The 15884-nt window shown below is 46.2% G+C and overlaps 1 protein-coding gene across 1 annotated transcript in view; it reads right to left on the bottom strand.

Annotated features, from left to right (window-relative positions):
- Positions 1 to 665: 665 nt before the first annotated feature.
- The window catches only part of DHPS (deoxyhypusine synthase), a 34720-nt gene continuing 19501 nt past the window's right edge, over positions 666 to 15884 (bottom strand). The window contains exon 11 of the mRNA XM_084844730.1: positions 666 to 864. The gene's annotated coding sequence lies outside the window, so the exon portion shown is untranslated. The remainder of the gene's footprint in view (positions 865 to 15884) is intronic.

Here is a 15884-nt window from a genome sequence, read left to right as displayed (position 1 = left end):
GATTAATTTGCATTGTGGAAGATTAGTTTTAATCTTTTTCTTCTTGCAGGTTCAAAAACCCACTCATCTATTATTTCTCAGTCTGACCTACTTCACAGGGTTGTTGTCAAGATATAATGAGAGAGAACAATGTATGATACATTGAACTCCTTGGAGGAAAGATGATGCATAAAAACTAGATGTCTCTTACCTTTGCTGCGATATGGTACAAGATAGGTGACTGTGACAGATTCGAGTTCTGTAGGCTATAGGCTGGAAAACACAGTGTTCCAGATCATGTGGAGACAGAGTCTCCACAGATACAGGAAGCTCTCCTCTTCACAAAGTTACCTTCCATGTGTAGAGGGCGACAAGTGCGATGATGCATGTGGCTAAACACACAATGGGAATGCCTGAATAATGCTGAAGATATTATTGAAGTTATGTGACTGCTACAAAAAACAACAGCCTTGCTTGGGCAAGGAGAGGGTGGAAAGGGTGAAGAAACTGTTTAGTTCAGCCTTAGAGTCTGCCTTTTGCTGTAGAGTGCCACCGGAAAGTATAGCATCAGACTGTTAGACATAGACCTGATTTATACATTGAAGAATATTTTGGAGTAAAAGAGATAGTAGCAAAAGTACAAAGAAAACAGAGTGCAAATCTAAAATCTTGGAGAACTAAAATTTGCAAACCCCTTGTTTAATTCACTGTACAAGCAATTTGATACCATGAAAACACTGTGGTACATTAAATAGATTCAAGAAATGTTAGTTTCAAAATGTCTGTAATCATATGCCTTTCTGAAGTAATCAGCTGTCACCCGGTATTGTAATTCAGTACTAGTAATCTTTCTTCCCTTGCTGGATGGAAGTAAGTTCTCTTCCACTGAAGTAAAAGGGAACAAAATATGTTTAATTTTGTCAGAATTGCCCAAATTTTCAGAAAGGGCATTAAAAAATCAAACTATAGTGTTAAAAGGCTATACTGGAGAGCCTGTGCGGTGTAGTGGCTAGAATGTTGGACTAGGATTCAGGATTCACTCTGTGACTTTGGGCCTGTCACTGACTCTCAGCTTAACATAACTCACAGGGTTGTTGCGAGCATACAATGGACAGGAGGAGGTTCATATACACTGCCTTGGGCTCCTTGGAGGAAAGGTGGGGTATAAAGGTAACATGTTGTCTTGATGAGGCTTGTTATAACAATGTTACTGGCATTTTTGTTTTTGTTAAATAGAAAATATGGATCCCCACATGTGTATTTTGAATGTGTTCTTAACCAGGGGGTATTAAGAAGAATGGAAGGAGGACCTTCTTTGTCTCTTCAATTGCTCAGGCTTCTGTGGGGGATTTTTTTTTTTTTTAATGCATACCCCACTTTTCCCCTCCAGAAAAGGAGTTGCTCAAAGCAGCTTTCAAGGTATAAAAAGCACAAAAACAATAATTAAAACATATTTAAAACAAACTAAAGTGGCAGCAAAAGCAAAAACAAGAACAGTAGAGTCAAATGCTTGTTTATAAAGAAATATCTTCACTTGCTGGCGGAACACAGATATAAAGGAAGGCAACCTAACCCCCCCGCCTGGGTAGGGAGCTCCACATATGGGGGGTGCTGCGCCGAGAAAGCTTACTTCCATGTTGGCACCAACTGTGTCTCTGAAGGGAACAGCTTATGCAAGAGAAGTGCAACGGCTGATCTTAAACAGACTGATCCGGCTGGGATAAAGAGTCTTGGGTTGAAACATGTTTCTATAGTTTTCCAACAGGGAGAGTTTCCTCAGTGATAGAAGCTAACCTATGTCAGGGTCGTTGTTGCTTTTAAGTGGCGTTTGATGTCTTTGAAAGAGATCTGAGTGGTGAGGAGACAAACTTCCAGCTGGTTCTGGGTGTATATCATTTCAGAATGCAAGTGGGGAAATCATATGATTGAATGGCAAAAAGTCATCCCAGAAAGGTAGTACCGTGTTGTAGTGTGGCCAGGTGTCCCCTTTTACAGAGTACGGTCCTCTATTTAACGGGCTGTCCTGTCCAATTCTGGTTTAAAGATAAAGAACCATAAGAACAGTTGTCCATCAACCTGAACAAGACACTGAACAGGCAGATCCCCTGGTGACCTGGCCACAGTCGTTCATACTAGTGCTGTGCTGAAAATTTCTCCCACATTTTTTTACCGTTCTCATTCAATTTGATAGAAATTACTTTCGAAAAGAAATTCAAATGAGAAGAAATTTCTGAGAAATTCTCATGGGTTGGGTTTGGGGTTCTTGTGCTTACTTTACTTATGAGGTGGCCATGGAGTGTACAGAGAATCATTGCACAATAATCTCTGTGGCAGCCTGTAGCCTCCTGAGCTTCCTGTATTTCAATTAAAGCCATGATGAGGAAGATATCATGAGGTAATTCCTCCCATGGGGCTTTTTCAGTTCAGGAATGGCAGTTGCCCTGGGAGGCTGCAGAGCAATGGAAAGATGATAGTAGAGAGAGAAAAAACACACAGAACCCTCGGCCACCTCACAGTGATTAGATCAGCTCAAAAACCAAAAGAAATTCAAAATTCTGCCTCAGAAAAGTGGAAGCCTTAACATAGTTTATGCTGTTGCCACTTGCAGGAGTAGTGCAATAAACCAAAACCCTTGGGGAAAAAAGAGAACCTGTGCTACAACTCCTGCAAATAGTGAGCCCTGTCTGTGAGAAACTATTGGATAGGGATGTACGAACGTTCGGCCACGGATCTCGGGGAGGCCAAATGCCAGCGCATTCAGCCCCCCGAAATCGGTGGCGGAAGGGCCCGCCCCCCCGCCCCCCCAGGACGGGACTTACCTTGGGCGGATCTTCCTGGTGGAGGCAGCTCGGGCGGCGGCTCTGGCGGCGGTGCGGTGGCAGCTGCTGTGGCGGCCGGTCTTCCGACCAGCTGCCGCCACCGCCATTTCCAGGTTAAAAACAAAAAACAAAAAGTGATAGGCTACGTAAAGATTTACATAGCCTATCACGGCTAGATTTTTAAAAAACACCGTGATAGGCTACGTAAATGTTTACGTAGCCTACTACGGCTCACTTAAAAAACAACAACAACAACGCACGTACACAAATGGCGGCAGCCATGGCCGCCGCCATTTGCGTTCCTTATTTTGGCACATCTTAGTCTACGTAAACATTTACGTAGACTAAGACGGCAAAAATAAGGGGAACGCAAATAGCGTAGACACTACGCTATTTGCGTTCCCCTTATTTTCACCGTCTTAGTCTACGTAAATGTTTATGTAGACTAAGACGTGCCAAAATAAGGAACGCAAATGGCGGCGGCCATGGCCGCCGCCATTTGCATACGCGCGTTTTGTTTTGTTTTTAAATCAGCCATGATAGGCTACGTAAACATTTACGTAGCCTATCATGGCTGGCTGCAGGGACACAAACAGTGGCGGCTACAGCCGCCGCCATTTGCGTCCCTGCTAGTCAGCGGCTGGATGTCCGGCTGCTGGCGGAGCTGGCCGGCAGCTCCGCAGAATCACTGCGGAGCACAGCCGGCCGGCCAGGATTCCGGGGGGAAGGAGGAACGAAGCGCCTCCCCCCCATCCATGATTCCGGGGGGAGGGACGGAGCGCCTCCCCCCCCCACCATCAGCATAATCCCTGAAAGGTAAGTGATTTTCGTACATCCCTACTATTGGAGAATTTCTCCTCTGCTTGGAGAAATTTGGTGAAATTGTCCTCCCTATTTCTCTGTCCATAGGCTGGATAATTTTGAGAGGACATTTGCACACAGCTCTGTTCCAAACTATGTGAGATGTACTGTATTTCTCTTTAAATTATAATGATTATTTCTAAATTTGCATCTATACATATGAATTAGTATGTGCCAGTTTTATGCAAATGGCTATCCTCTTTTTTGTTGATGCATTTCCTCTTTGTTGGTGATTCATAATACTGTGTGTGTGTGTGTGCGCGCGCGCGCGCACACGCGCGCGTGTTTCTGCAAGTAAAATTCCTGGACTCTATCAGCTATGAGCAGAAGCTCATGTATGAGGGTGAGAGCCACAACTTCACTGGTTCATAAATTTTAAAATAGGAGAGCCAGTTTGAACTATCTTGCCTACCCTCCTGTAGACAGGTCATTTAATTTCCTTTAGTTATTTTTCTTTTCAAGCCTACCAACATATACTTGGCTAACAGGTGTCTTATTTGGAATAATTTATTTCCACAATGGAAGGTTTCTGTGGTTTGAGAGATGCATTATTCATGTTGCATTTCAGTAGTGACAAAGCAATGCTATGATAGCCATTTGAGAGATAAAAGTAAATACATGTGTTTAGAATTTTTAAAGGAGGTGGTTTTTTCTTTCTTTCTAGTTTCTAGAACTATTATGAAGCAAGCCCCCAAGTTTAACAGCACTGTTGTTTCAAAGACAAAGACTTCAAGCAGAAAAGTTCAAGTGGGTTCTGATTTCCTTTTTTCAAGAGAGCCAGGGAATGAATTCACATACACACACACACACACACACACACACCCCTGTACCATCTTTGAGGGAGTGAGAGGATCATATATGCTAATGAACAATAGAAATATACTTATAACAGAACCAGACTGCAGAATGAAGCAAGGGATAAAGAAATGAAGACAAGGTTCAGTGCATTAATGAGGGCATATGAGAGTATAATTGCTGACACAAACGTGTAAGTAGAGAGTAGGACAGCTTAGAAGGTTATGAAGAACAGGAAATTATCTCCTACAACTATGAAGAGGAAGCAAGGGAATACGGTTAATGTAGTGTAGAGCAACTTAAAAAATGAAGTAGATGAGGCTTTGGTGGAAGATATAAGAATGCATGAAGAGATGAGGAATATTCTCTAAGGTGCTCCTACTGTATGAGTAGAAGTTCACGTGTTAAGAGTCAATTATTAATGATTATCAATTTTCAATGTAGTATTCATCACTGCAATTTCAGTAATACTGTCGCTCCTGCTTGTCACTGGTAAAATATGTGTCCCCCCACCCTCTGTTTCTCTGACAGCATCAGACTTGAGATCCTATATGCACTAATAAAAACCGTATGACCAAAGTGATGGCAGTCACTTGTTGGGAATAACTTTAGGGCATCGGTCTTCTGTTGGTGGGGCTACAGTCCCCAAGCAGGCTATGACCTTACCAAAGATGGATTGCTCTGGACCATCTATTGGGAAAAGGAGAAAGAACAAAAAGTTTGGAAGCAAGAAGTATGGTAATTAAATTAAAACTAGAGTTATCGGTAATTAAAGTGGGCCTGGGTTTAAAATGGTTAAAAACCACTTCCTAAGGAACAAGGCAGCCACTTATGCATCTGCAAAAGAAAAAGAGGAAGGAATGCATCACCAAAAAAGAGGACAATAGAGGACACCAATTAGCATAAGCAAATTTCTATGTATGGATGGATGCAAATTTAGCAATAATAACTGTCATTTAAATAAAATGTCATCTCACCATAGTGGAGAAGACCGACTAGGTAACCTGGGTGCCTGCTCAATCTGCTGTTCACTAGCTAACTATTGATGGGCAGCTTCAAGGTTCCTGCTCTGCCCTCCTTCTTAGGATTCATTGACTTTATACCAGACACCTCTTCAAACAGAGGACTGTCCTCTGCCAACTCTCCAAAATAGAGGATTGTCCTCTGCAAAGTAAGACACCTGGCCACTGAGTTGTTTCTGCCTTTACCCCTCACCCCATAAGAGCTTCCTCACCTCTTCGCCACTTGCTTTTCTTCTTAATTCTGCCACAATCATGGTCTCCAACATACCTGCCATTTTCAGCTAGGTTTGGCATTTGGCCATTTCACCAGTCAAACAAATATTAATCAAATACAATCAAATAGTAGTCAAATATTTTAAACATGAATGTAATAGAAGAGACAACCGGAGAACTGAGCAAGATACAAAAGATACTGACAGACCAACACTGCATTCATGCTGCCTTGCCAAACGTACCTTGCAAAATATTGCCAGAAACTTTCTTATTAAGGGAGGTGGAGCTGTGTAGCGTGTCAGTATTCATGTGTTAGTGTTCACAGTAGGCACGTGAGCAAAGCTCAAAATTCATGGCCCTTAATGAAAGTTTCTGTCTGTGTGAGAGAAATATCCCGACTGAACACTAATATAAAGGAAACACAATACAAAGTTCTCAGTAGGTGGTAAATTATTCCTGCATGGCTTCACCTAAACATCCAAATTATAGTCAATATTGTTGGAAGGGGTGTGGTCAGATTGGTTCATACTTCCATCTTTGGTGGGAATCATAGAATCATAGAATAGTAGGGTTGGAAGGGGCCTACAAGGCCATCGAGTCCAACCGTCTGCTCAGTGCAGGAATCCAAGTCAGAGCATCCCTGACAGATGGCTGTCCAGCCTTGTCTTGAACACCTCCAGTGTGGGAGAGCCCACTACCTCCCCAGGTAATTGGTTCCATTGTCGTATTGCTTTAACAGTCAGGAAGTTTTTCCTGATGTTCAGCCGGAATCTGGCTTCCTGTAACTTGAGCCCATTATTCCGTGTCTGGCACTCTGGGATGATCGAGAAGAGATCCTGGCCTTCCTCTCTGGGACAACCTTTCAAGTACTTGAACAGCGCTATCAAATCTCCCCTCAGTCTTCTCTTCTCAAGGATAAGCATGCCCAGTTCTTTCAGTCTCTCTTCACAGGGCTTTGTTTCCAGTCCCCTGATCATCTTTGTTGCCCTCCTCTGAACCCTCCCCAGTTTGTCTGCATCCTTCTTCAAGTGTGGTGCCCAGAACTGGACACAGTACTCCAGATGAGGCCTAACCAGTGCTGAGTAGAGGGGAACTAGTACTTCCTGGGATTTGGAAGCTATGCTTCTATTAATGCAGCCCAAAGTAGCATTTGCCTTTTTTCAGCCACATCACATGGTTGGCTCATATTCAGCTTGTGATCTACAACAATTCCAAGATCCTTCTCTCTTGTAGTGTTGTTGAGCCATGTATCCCCCGTCTTGTAACTGTGCATTTGGTTTCTTTTTCCTAGGTGCAGAACGTGGCATTTATCCCTATTAAATGTCATTCTATTGTTTTCTGCCCAGCACTCCAGTCTATCAAGATCACTTTGAATTTTGTTTCTGTCTTCCAGAGTATTAGCTATCCTGCCCAATTTTGTGTCATCTGCAAATTTGATCAGCATTCCCTGCACCTTCTCCTCCAAGTCATTAATAAAAATGTTGAAGAGCACTGGGCCCAGGACTGAGCCCTGCGGTACCCCACTCATTACCTCTCACCAGTTTGAGAAGGTCCCATTGATAAGCACTCTTTGAGTCCGATTCTGTAGCCAACTGTGGATCCACCGGATCGTTGTTTCATCTAGCCCACTTTGAGCTAGTTTGCTCATCAGGATATCATGGGGCACTTTGTCGAAAGCTTTGCTGAAGTCAAGGTATATTATGTCTACAGCAAATTAGATGAGATTTGTCTGGCAGGATTTGTTCTTGACAAATCCATGCTGGCTTTGAGTAATCACTGCATTGTTTTCAAGGTGCTTACAGATGTATTGCTTTATCATCTGCTCCAGAATGTTCCCAGGGACTGATGTCAGACTGACTGGTCTGTAGTTCCCAGGTTCCTCCTTTTTACCCTTTTTGAAGATAGGGACAACATTAGCTCTTCTCCAGTCATTTGGCACTTCACCCGTCCTCCATGATTTCTCAAAGAGAATAGACAGCGGTTCTGAGAGTTCTTCTGCCAGTTCCTTTATTACTCTAGGAAGCAGCTCATCTGGCCCTGGAGATTTGAACTCATTCAAAGTACTTAGTGTTCCTTGACCATATGCCTATCGATCTCAAGCTGCAAACCTGCCCTTTCAGCCTGTACTTCGCCTTTGCCAGGGGGGGTCATAGACCCTCCTTTGGGAGAAGACTGAGCCACAGTAGGAACTGAGTACCTCTTTTCTTTGTCATCTGTTATCATTTTGCCATCCTTATTTAATAGATGAACAACCATTTCTTTCCTCTGCCTTTTACTGTGCATGTAGCTGAAGAAAGCCTTTTTGTTGCTTTTAGCATCTCTCGCTAACCTCAGCTCGTTCTCACCTTTAGCCTAGGGGTGTCAGAGAATTTCTCGCCGAAACTTCGGGGGGCCGAGTGCCAATGTATTCGGACACCTGAAGTAGTTTAGGGGAGAAATTCTCTGCCCCCCGCCCCCGGGATGGGACTTACCTTTCCTGAATGTTGCTCCCGATGGTGGGTCGCAGCAGTGGTTCGGCAGGGTTTCAACAGGGGCGGGGGCGGCAGCCGGTCTTTCGACCGGCTGCCGCCACCACCATTCCAAGAAAAGAAAAAAAAAAACGCCCCCGTGATAGGCTACGTGACGATTAACATAGCCTATCATGGCTAGATTTGCAAAGTCAGCCGTGATAGGCTACATAAATCATCACGTAGCCTATCACGGGTGACTTTGAAAAAAAAAAAAAGCATGTATGGCTAATGGCGGCCCCCATAGGGAGCTGCCATTCACGTTCCTTATTTGGTCGCTGTAGTCTACGTAAAGATTATGTAGACTATGGCGAAAATAAGGGCAATGCTATTTGCATTGCCCTTATTTTCGCCGTAGTCTACGTAAATCTTTAAAAAAACGGATTTAAATCTTTACGTAGACTACAGCGACCAAATAAGGAACGCGAATGGCGGCTCCCTATGGGGGCCGCCATTTGCGTATGCGCTTTTTTTTTTTTTTAAGTCACCCGTGATAGGCTACGTGACGATTAACGTAGCCTATCACGGCTGACTTTGCAGATCTAGCCGTGATAGGCTACGTTAATCGTCACGTAGCCTATCACGGGGCATTTTTGTTTTGTTTTTTACTTTTCTGTTGAAGTTCGCGGCCAGGGAGACGGGGCGCTTCTCCCCGGCCTGAATTTCGGCCGGGGGCGAGGTGGGAAGCCTCCCCCCCGGCCTGAATTTCAGCTGGGCGAGGCGGGAAGACACCTCCCGCTCACATGAACTTTGGGGGGAGAAGCGCCTCCCCCCCACCACGAGAAAAGCTGCGGGAAAAGGTAAGTCCCTTTCGTACATCCCTACTTTAGCCTTCCTGATGCCATCCCTGCAATTCTGTGCTACCTACCTGCCTGTACTCATCCTTTGTTACTTGGCCTTCTTTCCACTTCCTATTTGTGTCCTTTTTTGTTTTCAGGTCATCTCTAAGCTTTTTGTGAAGCCACATTGGCTTCTTTTGTTGTCTTCCACCTTTTCTTCTTATTGGAATTGTTTGTAATTGTGCCTTGAGAATTTCCTTTTTTAAAAGCTCCCACCCATCTTAGACTCCTTTTCTCATTAATGTCGCTTGCCATGGGACCTTAATGATCATTGTTCTGAGTTTATTAAAATCAGCTTTCCTAAAATCCAAGGTATGCGTTTGACTACACTCAGCTTTTGCTTCCCTTAGAACCAAGAACTCAAGTACAACATGGTCGCTTTCCCCCAGAGTTCCTGTAACTGCTACTTTATCCACTAAGTCATCTCTGTTGGTTAGGATCAAGTCAAGGATAGCCGATCCTCTAGTTCCTTCCCCTACTTTTTGTAGGAGGAAGTTATCCACCACACAAGTCAGGAATTTCCTGGAGGGGCCATGATTTGCAGAATGTGTCTCCCAACAAATATCGGGGAAGTCCCCCATTACTACTACATCATGCTTCCTTAAAACATTGGCTATTTGCTTTTCAAAAGTTTAATCCTCATCTTCTCCTTGATTGGGTGGCCGGTAGTAGACTCCGACCATCAGGTTCCTTTTATTCTTTGCTCCATTTCTTTTGATCCAGATGCTCTCGATGGGGCTACTAAGCTCCTCGTCCTGTATTTCTGTGCAGAGATATGTATTTTTCACATACAGTGCAACTCCACCTCCCTTTCTGTTCCTCCTGTTATTTTGAACAAGTTCTATCCTTCAATTGCTGTATTCCAGTCATGAGAGTCATCCCACCAAGTCTCAGTTATACCTATCAAGTCCTAATTTCCCTCTTGTATTAAGAGTTCAAGTTCATTCTGTTTGTTTTTCCATACTCTGGGCATTAGGCACTATGATGTGCTTCATATAGGGATGTCAGAGAATTCCGCCACGGATCTCGGTGAGGCCGAATGCCAGTGCATTTGGCCCCCCGAAATCCATGGCGGAATGGCCTGCCACCCCCACGCCCCCCACGGATCCCCCCCGGGATGAGACTTACCTTGGGCGGATGTTCAGGCTGGTGGCGGCTCCAGCGGCGGCTGGTCTTCCCACCGGCCACCGCTGCCATTTACAGTCTTGTCTTTTTTTTCTTTTTTTTTTACATAGCAGTGATAGGCTACGTAAAGACTTATGTAGCCTATCACGGCTGGGTTAAAAAAAAAAAAGCATACACAAATGGCGATGGCTATGGCCGCCGCCATTTACGTTCCTTATTTTTGGTCGTCTTAGTCTACGTAAATATTGACGTATTTAATAAGACGGTGAAAAATAAGGAACGCAAATGGCGGCGGCTGTAGCCGCCGCCATTTGCGTATAGGGATGTCATAGAATTCCGCCACAGATCTCAGGGAGGCTGAATGCTAGCGCATTCGGCCCCCCGAAATCAGTGGCAGAACGGTCTGCCCCCCCGCCCTTCCGGGACGGAACTTACCTTGGGCGGATCTTCCTGGCAGCGGCGGCTCCGGCGGTGGTTCGGCGGCGGCAGCTGTGGCGGCCGGTCTTCCGACCGGCTGCCACCGCCGCCATTTCCAGTTAAAAAAAAAAAAAGTGATAGGCTACGTAAAGATTTACGTAGCCTATCACGGCTAGAATTTTTAAAAAACACCGTGATAGGCTACGTAAATGTTTACGTAGCCTATCACGGCTGACTTTGCAGATCTAGCCATGATAGGCTACGTTAATCGTTACGTAGCCTATCACAGGGGCGTTTTTTTTTTCTTTTGAAGTTCGCGGCCGGGGAGACAGGGCTCTTCTCCCCGGCCTGAATTTTGGCCGGGCGAGGCAGGAAGCCTCCCCCCCCGGCCTGAATTTCGGCCGGGCGAGGAGGGAGGCCTCCCCCCCCGGCCTGAACTTTGGGGGGAGCAGCGAAGTGCCTCCCCCCCACCGCCAAGCAAGCTGCGAGACCAGGTAAGTGACTTTCGTGCATCCCTAGCCTCTCCCCCCGGCCAGAATTTCGGGGGGAGGGACGGAGCGCTTCCCCCCCCACGAATGTCACCCTTCAAAAAGGTAAATGACTTTCGTACATCCCTATCTGCGTACGCGTTTGTTTGTCTTTTTACCCAGAGCCCTCCATGGCCGGAAATCCAGCTGCGGATGGCCCTGGCCTGGGCCTGGCCGGCTGCTCCACCGAGCCACCGCGGAGCACAGCTGGCCGTCGAGGATTCCAGGGGGAGGGACGGAATGCCTCCCCCCCCATGAACAGAATCCGCAAAAAGGTAAGTGACTTTCATACATCCCTAGTAGTCTGGCTTCCTTCCTACATGTGTCTGAAGACTATTATTGGGCACTATTAGAGCTGTTCCCTCCATTGCAGTGCATGAGCCTACGTCCATTGTTACCCCCATCTCCCTTCCCCGTAGGATTTAGTTTAAAGCCCTCCTGATGAAGTTCTTCATGCTGTGGCCAAACACATTCTTCCCATCCTTTGTGAGGTGCAACCCGTCTCTTGCCAACCGCCCATCTCCAGGAAGTACAGCCCATGGTCTCAGAATCCAAATCTCTCTCGTCAGCACCACCTTCATAGCCAGTTATTCACCTGGAGTATTTTTCATTCCCTTTCTATCCCTCTTCTAACTACTGGAAGTATGGATGAGAAAACTATCTGGGCCCCAAAGTTCTTGAGTTTCCTTCCCAAAGCTTCAAAGTCTGATGTGAATTCTTTGTAGCTCCGCTTGGTGGTATCATTTGTTCCCACATGGATGAGAAGAAAGGGATGCCTGTCAGTGGGCTTTTGAACCTAATGATCCTGGATTCCTGGATAAGGACCTTCTTAAACAATTGTATACACCTTAGGGATGGTGGAGAATTCCGCCACGGATTCCAGTGAGGCCAAATGCACTGGCATTCAGCCCCCCGAAATCCGTGACGGAATGGCCTCCTGCCCCCCGCCCGCCACGCGGAACCCCCCTGGGATGGCACTTACCTGGGGCGGATGCGGCGACAGCTGCGGCGGCGGGTGTGGTGGTGCGGCAGCGGCGGTGGGGGCGGTGGAAGTTGCGGCGGCAGCAGGTGCGGCGGCAGGAGGTACGGCGGCGGCAGCAGCAGCGGAAGGTGCGGTGGCGGCAGGGGCGGCGGCGGCGGGGGCGGCGGCGGCGGAAGGTGCGGTGGAGGCGGGTGCGGTGGTGGGGGTGGCAGGTGTGGCAGCGGCAGTTGCGGCGGCGGTGGGTGCGGGGGCGGTGGGGGGGCTGGGTGGCGGCGGCGGTGGTGGGGGCGGCTGGTCTCCTGGCTGGCCGCGGCTGGGCGCAGTGTACACAAATGGTGGCGTTTGCTATTTTTTTTATATTTGCGTTCGCTATTTTTAGCCATTCTAGCCTATGTAAATATTTATGTAGGCTAGAATGGAGAAAAATAGTGAACGCAAATGGCCGCCATAGCCGCCGCCATTTGCGTATGCATTTTTTTTTTACTTTGCTGTGATAGGCTACGTAAATATTTACATAGCCTATCACGGTTAAGTACAGGGACGCAAATGGCGGCGGCTACAGCTGCCACCATTTGCGTCCCTGCTGCCCAGCATCCGGATGTCCGGCTGCTGGCGGAGCCGGCCAGTGGCTCTGCAGAATCCCCGCGGAGCGGAGCTGGCCCGGCAGGATTCTGGGGGGAGGGATGGAGCGCCTCCCCCCCCACCGCAAAGCAGATCCGTGAAACGGTAAGTGACTTTCGTACATCCCTAATACACCTGCAAAGTCATCTATAGTGTCTAAGTGGAAGTCTCCAAAGCAACCAATTAAAGAGCAGTGGGTTGATCAAATTTGGAAGACAATGACTATGACTATGTATAAACTGACTCAGCAAGTGCAGCAAGCAAAGAGTCTAACTTTAAGAAAGATATTACAGCACTGTGGTTTCCATTTATTTCCTATGTTGAAGCCCTTCAAACTTTTGATCAAATTTCAACCAAGTACAGTTGCCTATCTTTCTCTTTTTTTTTTTTTTACTAATACATACAAAATAACACACACTCTCACACACTCCTTTTATATGCTGTATACATTCTATTTTTACGCTTCCTTTGGGTACTGAGTTCCTACTTAGGCCGTCTTACTACAGATGTTTCATAACATTCAGTTAAAGGCTAAGCATTATAATTAGTAAATTCCTTTGTTTCTTTTGTGGTCTTGATTTATTATAAGGTATGTTATTCTTTTTATTGACTTTGTTTTGTTAACTATTTCAAAATAAACTAAAATTTCATGATAAAAAATAGAAATATCCCAATTTGAAAAGGGCCCATACTCCTGCCATTTCTATCATAAAAGCTAACTGATGCAAGTACAAGAAAGGCTGCCACTTATCTAAAGGGAAATCTTGATTTATAGACTCTGACTTTTTGCAATAAACACATGACAAACAAAAATGGGGAAAAATGAATTATCTCCTGCTAAAATGCACTCTCATTTAAAAAAATACCACCACCAAATGTACATTTCCACAATAGTGAAAGTATAATTTTGCAATGTTGTTTTCAGAATATTTTTTTAATGGAAATAGTGACATTTTTGCATGTGTGGTTTTTTTAAAAATTATTATTCCTTCCACTTTCAGTTGTATGTGTCAGGTCTTTCCCAACATTTCAAAATCTGGAAATCCTGCCAGAATTCAAAAACAGCAGAATCAAAGGGGATGCTGAAATCTTGGACAGCTATGGAATGGAACACAGAAACAACTCATCCTGACATACTGCATCTGGTTCTGACATTCTGTTGATTCTGTAACCTTCACATGGTGGTGGAGGAATGTACCACTTCCTGATCACATACAGATAATACATGGCTAGAACTAGGCATGCCAATGCCCTTTCACACACAGTCTCTGCTGGAGAAAATTGCAAGAGACAAGGGATAAATTGTATCCATATGGTACATCATCTTCCTGGTGGTGGAGAAGACGGTACTTTTATCTGGTTTTCACATGGGCCACAATCATATATAATATAAGCCGGGATTCCTGGCTTACTGAGAACAAGCAGCAGGCTTGTGTATGCAGCCCATTTCCTCCCAACTTTACGTGAGTGGGTAATACTACGCTGAAAGTAGGGGTGTACGGATGACTTATCCCGTTCTGCTGGGGCCGTCCACTGGGGGGGGAGGCAATCTGTCCCTCCCCCCCGGAATCCTCCCCGGCCAGCTCCGCTCTGCGGGGAACCTGTGAGCTGCTGGCCAGGGCTGCACGCAGCCGGACCTCCGTCCGCTGCTGGGCTGCGGCTAGGGGTGTATGAAACCCCACTTACCTGGCTCTGCTGGGATCTGCGGGTGGGGGGAGGCGATCCGTTCCTCTCCCCGGAATCCTTGACAGGGGGGGAGGCAATCTGATCCTCCCCCCCGGAATCCTGCCCGGCCAGCCGGAGCCGGGCCAATCTGCAGCGGGGCCTCCACCCGCTGCCGGGCTGCTGCAGACACAAATGTTGTCCTGCGCAGGAGCCACTGCTGCTGCTTCATCCGCCGCTTCATCTGCTGCTGGGGCCACCGCTTCATCCGCTTCCATATCCGCCACCAGGTACGCTCCGTCCTGGGGGGTTTCCGCGGGATGGCGGGGGGGGGGGAGGCCATTCCGCCACAGACTTGTAAAGAATCTGGCCTCACTGGAGTCCGTGGCAGAATTCTCTGACATCCCTAACTGCAGCCACCATCTGCGTCCCTGCGGTAGCCGTGATAGGCTACGTATATATTTTTGTAGCCTATCACAGCAAAAGGCAGGAACGCAAATGGCGGCCACTACACCATTTGCGTCCCTGCCTTTTGCCGTGATAGGCTACGTAAATATTTACATAGCCTATCACGGCTAAAGTGGAATGGAAATGGCGGCCGCAGACCGGGGCAGCCGTTCGTGGGGCAATGGACAGCCGACAAAGGTAGGCTCCATCCCAGGAAAATTTTGTGAGGTGGTGGGGGGACTGCTCCGTTCCACCACGGACTCCGGGGGGGCAGATTCTAAAGAATCCGGCCTCACTGGAGTCTGTGGCAGAATTCTCTAACATCCCTAGCTGAAAGTAATAGGTTCATCATGACACCTGAAGCCAAGATCCTGGTTTGTTCTTCCTGAACAACTAGGATTCATAAGGAAACAACATTTGTAGAAGGTACCTGAGTGCAGTCGATAACAGATCCACTAGATTTTGGTACTATTATATAGCTACTTGTAGTATGCATGTATAAAATCAATGTGCCATTTAGCTAATACTTTTCTTTATCATATTCACATATTCCACCACTTAGCCCTGGAATTGAAACCAAATTCTCAACTGTAGCCTAGGCTCAAATTACACCTTAAACTAAATTTAAAACAAGTCTTATTCTAAATAAAAAGGAGGGGGTGGGTGGAAGGGAAAAGAAATGGCAAACTGAACAGGCCAGGGCATAATTTGATTACAAAATGAAAAAGCAGCTGAAGGCATAATATTGAAATTTACAATGGTAATTCCATGAATGTTAAATGTTGCAATACTATTTTTGACTGGGATGTAGCTCCTCATCTTTAAAAAACAGAACAAGCAAGCCAAAAAACTTCTAGCCAAGCCATTTTAGCTCTATATAGGCACAGTATGAGTAATTCAAATGGAAGGGCTTGGCACCACAAGTGGTCTGCAATCAGTGCTAGAGAGCTAGGGAAGGCCGAGGGGGGGGGGGAATGCATGTGTGTTACAAATTATAATCTATCAAATACAAGGCTAGGAATGAGAGCTAATGTACAGAGAGACAGGCACATGCTTTTATTTACAATA

This window comes from Heloderma suspectum, chromosome 3 (genome assembly GCF_057233095.1).
Source record: "Heloderma suspectum isolate Gila_16-S chromosome 3, 16-S_ref, whole genome shotgun sequence".
Lineage (NCBI taxonomy): Eukaryota > Metazoa > Chordata > Lepidosauria > Squamata > Helodermatidae > Heloderma > Heloderma suspectum.
Note: the sequence above shows the minus strand (reverse complement) of the source record. Positions and strands in the feature narration are given on the sequence as shown.